Raw genomic sequence first — 9,759 nt, forward strand, 5'->3', positions numbered from 1 at the left:
GAAGTAGAATCATATTGATGGATGAATCACAAAAGAATGCAGAACAGACCTAAAGGAAGATTGCAGAGTTGAAAAGCCCTTTCCTGAAAAAGCAGGATTTACTGATCCTGCCAACCCATCCATCATATTTTATATACATATACAGAGGCATTTGCTCATAAGATAAACAGTATTTGCATTATGTATATGCCATCGACTGAAACACAAACATAAACTAATTTTTTTTGGCAATGCTTGATGTTTGTTGACTTTTTGGAAAAAAAAGTCAAGTTGTAAACTTTTATTACAAATTAAAAATGAAGCTCTTAAAAACCAAGCTTTATAAAAAGAAAAAAAAAAAAAAACTTTTGTCACTACCAAAACAATGTCTTTAGGTAAAAACAATAAAAACCCAGGCTGCATAGATAATGCAGTTAGTTCTAGTTATCTGGTCAACAGGCGAAAAGCAAAGCCTTTAAGGTCTTTAGCTCCAATTTTTGTTTATTTTTTGTTGCTAGAATTTCATATTAATTTCTCCTTGTTGGATGACTATGCTGGATGATGGTAGAGATGGTAGGCCAGCGTTTGCTCAGCCCTGCCCTGCTCAGCCTCTGGCACAGAGGAATTCTCAGCTGTTGGATCAGCGGTTTTGTCTCTTTGCCATCTTGTGCTTCAGGGTTTTCTGAGCGTCTGCCATGATAATTGAAGTTACAGAGGTACCACTGTTGAGGTGGCTGCTGACTTTGGGTCTCATCTTGATTTTCCTTATCTTCTTCATTGCCATTCTCTCTCTCTAAGCTGTCTTTAGAGAGGAGGTTTCTTGTAGGATTGTGGTCTGCAGCCCCGACACATATTCTGTCTCCCTGGTCTACCTTGTTCTCCTGCACCCTGGTTGTCAGCACCCTCGGGAAGGTTAGAATACTGTGGTCTCTCTGCAGGTAGTAAGTTGGGAACCGTCGCCTACCACACAGCCGGCACTGATGGGCCAGGCGTTGGGGAGCCCTCTCCGATCCCTAATATTTTCCTCCACTCTCACTATTCTGGTAATTCTGCTGGTAATCGCGTGGAGGCCCCTGCGACGAGGATAGACTCTATAATGGTTATGGTCTGCTACGTGTTTCGGCCTCACCCTGGAAGCCCACCAGGATCTGTGACACTTGCAGCCTCCGCACCCCTTTCTCCTGTGACAGCATCAAACTCCACAGTCTCTCCGTCTCCTACGCCGCGAAAGTACTTCCTGGCAGTCTGGTGTCATTCCTGTTGATGAATCAACCATATCCATTTTTTACATTGAACCATTTTACTGTTCCCATAACCTTCGCTGCGATGACCTTCTAGTCCCCTATGGTAGGCGCCCCAGATTTGAGGCCCCGGGGTCACAGAGCCCTGCGCGCTGCGGCTGGTGCCGGGCTTGGTGTGGGCTGCGCTGAACGCAGGTCCGCGGGTGGCTGCTGGGTCTCGGCCTCGCCACTAATGGTTGCGGTAATGGTGACTGCGGTTCCCCCTGAGGTTGGGGTATGAGGTAACTAGGCAGTGACAGCAGTGGGGCTGCTCAGGGCTCCCTGGGGTCCGCTCTCCGCTCCCCGTGGAACTCAAATTTTTTAGTTTAAATGTTTTAAGTGTGTTGAAATAAGATACTATAAGATTAGTGCCCTATAAATTCAAACATAAAATCAGATTAAAAAAACAAAAACAAAAACATAAAATTCATGGAGTTGTGCTCTAATAGCACATGTAATGATAACACATCATAGACCACAGAAGACAGATATGCCTATTTCCTCCCTAGCCTGGATTTGCTGCTACCTAGAAAGTCACTCATACATTTTCCTACATTTGAAAGCATGGTTCCAAATGAGTTGTTTTAGGGATCAGCAGATAGCCTTTGCATCTCTTTTTCTCCAAACAAAAATGAGCAAAGCCTATCACAGGCATCAAGGAGGAGCATATATACCAAATCTTCCCTTGCCAATTTCTTGTTAAGTTTCATTTGCTTATAGTATTTACTTAAGTATGGTTTTGCTGGGCATTGCCCAATGGCCATATTGCATGATGTTCTTGACCACTGTAGACGGTAACTACAGCAAGACAAGACCAAATCTTTACCCCTACTGTGCATAAATTTTCATAAATTTGTAATTATCCTTGATTTTATCTTCTCTCCCTTTCTCCCTTTTATCTTCTCTCCCTCTCTCTGAAAGGGAGAGAAGATAAAATCAAGGATAATTACAAATTTATGAAAAATACTGTATGCAGTAACTTCTAATTAGTATACAAGATTATGAGTCCTTAGAACAGCTGGAAGAAATAAATGGAAGGGAATGACAGTATTTGCTTTGCTTTCTGCTCATTTGCTGAATTGTTGGGTATTTGTAGACAATTTAGTCTTTTAATTTCCTGGTTTATTGCATTATCTTCTATATACTTGGGGTCATACAAGTATTGTGAAATGATCTCATTATATCTTTGATGATTCGCCTATAAATAAACTCCAATGTGACAGGCATGTTAATACACTAAAAGCAAAATGACCATGAGGTAGTTTTATCCCTTTTCATACTGTAAAATTAGCAGGTGCTATAACTTAGTGTTGCCAGTGATTTTTTTTTATTCTCAGAACCTTATAAATTTGTCATTGATAATGAACTTAAGTATATTACTTACCACCTGTGCCTCTGGCTTTCATCTTCAAAATGACAAAATAAGTGGTTTTACTAGTTTTTTCAGCTGAAAAATCTTTTCAATTGAAATAGCACATTGAAGGATAAAACAAACCAAAAATGTACAATTTTCTTATTGGAACAAAAACAAGGCTTTCAGCCTTGTCTGCACCTACTCACTTCTCCACACTTTCCAAGTGTGCTTCTCAGGCCTCCAAGTTCTGGGAAGCACACCTGAAACTACCAGATCATCTCTATGGCTCCATTCAACTCTAACATTCACATGGTGTGAAAACAGGAAGCCCAATGCCACAACTCACCAGGATTGTTGCTTGCTATTTAATGGGAGAGAGAAATCATGTTTATAAAATTTATATTTGATGAATATTGATTAAGGAAGGTGACAAATTAGAAAAGACATGTTTCAATGTGAGGGTAAAACCATTGAGAAAGAATCAAGGACTTCAAAAGCCTTGCTACTCCAAGTATGGTTGTCTAGACATGTGGGATCTCAGGCCCTGCCTCACATATGACTCAGAATCTGAATTTTAAGTGTAGATGACTAACCTTAGTGTTTGAGAAGCACTGTGATTAAGCAGTGGATCTTTAGCTCTAGGTGCCCATTAGAATCACCTGGGGAGCTTTACGCTGACACTTGCTCACCATCCCCAGGTATTCTCTTTAATTGATCTGTAGTGGGACATTTATAATTTTATACAGTTTCCAAGTGATTTAAATATACAGCCATAGGTGAAACACCGCATTCTAACTATGAAATAGAACTCCCTACTCAAGAAAATGGAAAAACTCTCCAAGGCATAACCAAAGGGAAGGCAAATTTCAATCTGATCCCAGTGGGGAGAGCTATGTATTGTAATTAATGACTGAGACACCCTGTTGAAAAGCACACATGTCACTTAACAGCAATCTGGCAAGCCTCAATGGGATGTGTGCTGGCATCCTGAAGCAAGATGGCATCTAAAGATGCCAGAACTCATGTGACAAATTGATGGCTGAATCTTGTGGAGACAGATATAAAAATATTAACTATGAAAAATAAAGATTTGGATGGCTTATGAAGATAGTTTTAAAGGTTATTAATTTTCAGATCATTGATTATGAAAACAAATGCATGCATTGTCATGAATAAAGTACATCTCACAAACTATGAAAATATTTTTTAAAAGGGTGCATTTAATAGGGTTCAGTTGTTCATAACTGACTCCCTCCAGGTTGCCCACTCAGAAAAGATGTTGGCCTTCAAAGAGCTCCATGGAAATCAACTAAAGCCAAAGCTTTAAGACAATTAATTCAAGAGGAATACCAAGATCAGGCCACTGACCCACTACACTATATAGCTAAAAAGGCAAGACTTAAATCCTAGACTTCTCTAACACCAGAAGAGGGGCTGGTGAACTTCCAATTAATAAATGTGAAATGGCAGAGTTAGAATGAATCCTAACCCAGGATTGCAAAAGGGCAAAGACTCTTGGTTCTCTAATCATGCAGCTAAAGTCTCACATCATGAGAGGGTCCCCCTCTTGGAGGCTGATATCTGATGTAACTTGATCCCTGTGTGCTACTCCAGAATTCTATGAGGAACCTATATCCACACATACCTGATACTACTACTCTCTCTCTGTGAGTTCCCCCCAAAAGTATTATTCCATATAACTGGATATATGTCGTCTCCAATGTTTGCTTAACAAATATGTTCATCTGGAGAATTGTCAAAATGATCAATAAAGGTACAAAATGACATCTGTAGAAAAGAGATGAAGATATCCAAACAAAACTATAAGATGGGCACTATGGAAAGAGTAATAGTTAACTTTATGTGTCAACTTAGCTGGGCCCTAGTGTCCAGATATGTGGTCAAATATTACTGTATGTGTTTCTGTGAAGGTGTTTTTGGATGAGATTAACATTTAAATCAATGGGCTTTGAGTAAAGGCGGTTTGCCCTCCATAATGTGGGTGGACCTCATCCAATCAGTTGAAGGCCTTAGCAGAACAAAAGACTTACTTTCCATGAGGAATAGAGAATTCTTGTCAGCAGATGGCTTTCTCACTTGAAATGTAACATTGGCTCTTGCCTGGGTTTTGAGCCTGCCAGCCCACCTTGCAGATTTTGGACTTGCCAGCCTTTATAACCACGTGAGCCAATTCCTTAAAATAAATACATACATATACACAAACATATATCCATCCTATTGATTCTGTTTCTCTGGAGAACCTAACACAGAGAGTAACAGTAAGCATAAAGAAAAAAAAAAAAACAGTAAGCATAAATTAACTCTCAGTAGGAAACAAAGGAACCACATATCAGGAATAATAAGATTTGGAATTTAAAAGTCTATATACCAATTCACAGAATGTGGGTGAAAAATGAACCCGAAGTTGAATTGTTTACTCCTGGTGACAAATAAGTTATTGGCATCACTGAGATGATGACATTGGACTTAAAATAGCAATAAGACTGTAGATTAAATGTAGGTTTTCATAAGAACTAAATAAAATTATATGCAATAATAAGTAAAGGTTAGGAAGTAAAAATTCTAATGAAGCAAAAAATAGTCTCTCTGTTTCTTCATCTATAACAAAATGAATTTGAGCTAGATAATTTCTAAGACATGATCTGAGAAAACATAAAGAATTAAGTTGTTAAATCAGACACCTATGAATCAGAGATCTTCCCCAGTATTGAGCTTTACTAATAGTTTCAAAGATACAAGTACTTGTGAGGCCCAGGGAAGCAGGAAAGGTCTGGAGCCTCCAATGCTACAGCCGAAAGTGCTGTGGCCCCAAATTAACATTTAAGACCTTTAAGTGATGTGGACAATCATATCACTTACACCTTGCGGTGGTGGTGGTGGTGGCTGTTTTCTATCCTGTGCTCCTTACTTTGTAGTTGTCAGCCACATACTAGCTCACTGGTGAATTTGGATGTGATACAACATTTCTCCCATCTCTAAATTGAAACTCTAATAATTAAATGCCTCCTTGCCTAAGATAAAATTTGCATAAATTTGGTGTTGCATAACACTGGAGAAATCTGTATTCAGATATTCCTACGGGTGCTATCTAGAAGATGAGACCACCCATAAATAATACAAATCACCACTTACTTGAAGGAACAAATAAAATAATCTCTATGAAAGTGAATAAATGTAGCATGCTAAATGAAAACGTCAGTAATATTTTATATACCTTAAATTAATAACAGAAATAGCTGTCCAGTGCTTAATATGTGTCAAGCTCAACATGTTTTATTCAAAACAAACCTATTAGCATATGATTATTGATACTCTAGGTACCTACATTTTACAAATTATCAGACAGTTGCAAAATAGATTATGTGAATTTCCCAGAGTTAGTAAGCTATACAGATAAGATCCAAAACCAGGTGATCTGGCTCTAAAACCTCTTTCTCTATTTCTCTGCTATCATTGTTAGTAAAGTTAAATACTATACACTCAACTTTCATTGACCATCTCTTGTGTGATAGACATTTTCAATAATCTCCCTCTCTTACGACTGATTCTTTTTTTGCAGAAAATGTACATACTAAAAGACATGCTTATTTTTTCATGTGTTTGATTCTTCATCTAAATGTTTGTCTTTTGTTGTTGTTTTTTAATCCCCAGTTTGCCAATTTCTGCTGTCTTGAGTTCTACCCTTGTCTGTCTCACTATGAAAATCGTAACTTCTTCATTGCACACCATAGACAGATATTTACACCACAGGCAGGTGCTTAAACCATAGGCAGGTGCTTTAAGACTTATGCTCTTCTCCTGTTTCTTTTTATATTTCTCTAGACTTCATTGCAAAATTTTAATATAATCATTACTACTCATATTGAAATAAATTTACATATAGTGAGCTTTTGTAAGTAGAGCTTGGAGTTAGGACAGCATTGCAAAACCTGTGTTTTATTTTTATAAAATTTTTATTTCTTTGTATATTGCATTCTGTTCAAAGAAGATTTAAAGTGAGACCCTAAATCCCTTCAAAGACTTCATTAATCTTTTGCCTCTGGGGGCCCCACTTTTTTGAAACTAGAATCAGAGGTCTAGTTAAGGACATTTAAGATCATTTTATAATCTGCGTTCTTTTGTTTTGTGTCCTTGAATATCCCCATTTAAAATTGCAACAAATAATTTGTAGGAGTACCAGAAGCAGTATATATTCTGACAGCTATTAACCTAAAACGTAAGTGCAGCATGAATAATACTTGTAAACATAGATAATGTACCTATATGTAAATTCTGAGTATTCTCACTTGTCATATAAGAAACCAAAGTCAAAGAAAGAAAAAAAATTATCTTTTAGCTAAAAGAGCTCTTTCTGATTACTACATCTTTTAAGAGTTTACTGACAACTCAAAGTCATTTTTCCCCCTAAAGTGATAGTACTAGCAACATTTAACAACTACCAAATGTCAAAAGATTAGGCATGAGATCAAGTTTTCATATAGACATATATATTCTGCATACATATATCTGAAATTGTCAGGTGGCAAAATGAATTTTATAGATAGATGAACTTACTTCTTTACTAATGAAGTCATCATTCAGTTGTACTAATTTTTATTGAAATTATTTAATAATATAAGTTCTTCACCCCTCACTAAATGAAAAAGATAAAACATAATTTGTCATGACTTCTATCAATAACATTCATCATTTTACTGTGTGGAATTTTAACCTCTGTTAATCTATTCTACTAATATTAAGCTGTCAGTCATGATTTCTGTTACTGTGTTTACTTCAATCATTCATCAATCCATTCATTTGTTCATTCATTATTCAACATCCTGATCATGTATCACTGTATTATAAAAAATGCCTGGGGCTTCGAAAATTTTACTGTGCAATGAAGGAGACAGACAAGCAATAAAAATAACATTATTAAAAAGAGAGGTAAGAGTCTGTACATGGTACAGTGGAAATACCGAAGAGAAGTCAGTGTGGGTAAAGTCAGAAAAAGTTTGAGATAATTTTACTTTATGAATACGAATTAAAAGAAAGGAGTGAGGAATGGTGTTTGAGGAAGGAACAGACTTGTTATAAGGAGTAGCAGCATGTGCATAGGCTCATAGTTGTGGCTACTAAAGAAAAAAGGAAGAAAAATGATAGGATCAGATTTCCGTTTTAGAGCAGTCACTCTGGCATTGCTCTAATCACTCCTGGTTTTGAATTTCTAATATACTGTACTTGGTGACCAGATAAATAAGTATTTAAGAACTTTAAGCTAAATAAGACCTCATAAATGAGGCTAATATACTTGGTTGTGGTGGAAGGACTTTATAATTACTTTTTTATAATCAACGTTCTAGAGGTTAGAGGTTTCTGAAAACAGGATGCTTATGTCAGAAGTCAAGGCAATCTATGTCACATTTCTAATATTTATAAATTGTTAAAGGGTCATACAATTATATTTGTAGATATATTCAACATTATATCCCCAAATTCTATGTGATTATATACACATTTATATGTTATACATGATTATATATGTATATACACATTTATTAATATGATTCTGCAAATGACATTTTCTTACTAGTGTTAGTAAAATAAAATAAAATAATTACCATCATTGTAAAAAAAAATAAGAAAACAAAAACAAGATGATGACATTCAGAAGAGAAAGATAGTATCATATAATGAAATTCACAATGACTATTTACCTCCAGTTCTTTTCCTTGAAGCTGTATTTATACATGCGTAGTGGTTTCAATAGAATCCAAGGTTTCTACAGTCATCATAGTTGAGATCCAGGAGAAAAAAAGACCATTATACAAGTTCCTGTTAGAGAACACAAGGACAGAAGGGAATTACTCTGTCTAACTACCAGGAGCCAGGAGAAAATCCTTCATGGATTTAAATGTGGCAGTGCAGAGGATGTTAGCTTTCACATGGCATTTGTTAGTATAATGCTTAGTGGACGTGATTAAATTTCTGTTCTGATGGTCTTTCACCATCAAGAAGGTTGGTTGGCATTCCTGGTTTATTTATATTCCCAAGAGTGTTGGGAGAAGGCGAGCAGGAAACTACCATCAGTCACAATTTTTTAATGAAATTAATTATTTAGGGAATTTGGAAAGGACACATTTACATTGGCAATTACATAGTGACATGATGCTATATTGAAATTAACTAGTGAAAGACCTAGTATACTTTTTCTTTTAGTTTCGGTGGTGGCTCATGTCATTTGATATGATTCCTTACATATTTAGATTTCATTTTGAAATCTAAAATAAAACTGATTTTCCAAGAGTATATTCAAATTCGAGTATGGCTAAATATCTCTTAAGAAAATTAAAACTATCCTAAATTATCAGTAAAACTTCTAAAATAGTGATGTATGTACGCTACAATGTACTTATATAATGTGTATATCATAATTACCGAATGTGGGTAAAATGTTACCTATTTAGTTGATAAAATATTACCTAGGTTCTAAAATAGTGGCTTATAATATCTTGGGGGTCACAGCATCTTTGCTAAACTGATGAATACAATGATACCTCTCTCCAAAAAAATATTCATACCCACATACACACAAAATGTTGCATATAATTTCAGTAGGTTCATGGGTGCCTCTGAAATCCCATTCATGGAAACAAAATTTGCTACTCCTGCATTACAAAAGTTGATAATAATATATCTTTTTATCTTTATAACATTTGATGCAAATTTAAGTTTTAAAATGTTTATAATATTTTGATGCATATTTAAGTTAGGTCAGGTATCATGAAGGAAACCTGTTATAAGATTAAGAGAAGTTTTTAAAAGTGGGGACCTTCTTTCAGTCGTACTAAACTTTCTGACCTGTATTTTCTGTGGTCTTTTTGCCTCCTGTTCAAAATAAATGTCTTTCAGGAAGATTTGCTAGTTGCTCCAAAACTAATCTCATTCTTTGCTTGCTTTACTTACATATTATAACTGTAGTGAATTAAATGCACTCAGTTTTGTTTTGTAAACATGTGTAACCACAACCAAGATGTCTTAAAGGCAGGGCTTTGGGGGCCCTGCTACCTGTTTCTTTTCTAGTAGGAAAATCACAGTAAGGTGTAATTTTCAGATTGACCGAGAATGACAGGAAGAAATGTTTGG

At 36.0% G+C, this 9,759-nt stretch overlaps 1 pseudogene; it reads right to left on the reverse strand.

Annotated features, from left to right (window-relative positions):
* Window positions 1-433: 433 nt before the first annotated feature.
* On the reverse strand, window positions 434-2,665 carry LOC120588164 (Y-box-binding protein 1-like; annotated as a pseudogene).
* Window positions 2,666-9,759: the final 7,094 nt, after the last annotated feature.

This window comes from Pteropus medius, unplaced genomic scaffold (genome assembly GCF_902729225.1).
Source record: "Pteropus medius unplaced genomic scaffold, Ma_sr-lr_union100, whole genome shotgun sequence".
Lineage (NCBI taxonomy): Eukaryota > Metazoa > Chordata > Mammalia > Chiroptera > Pteropodidae > Pteropus > Pteropus medius.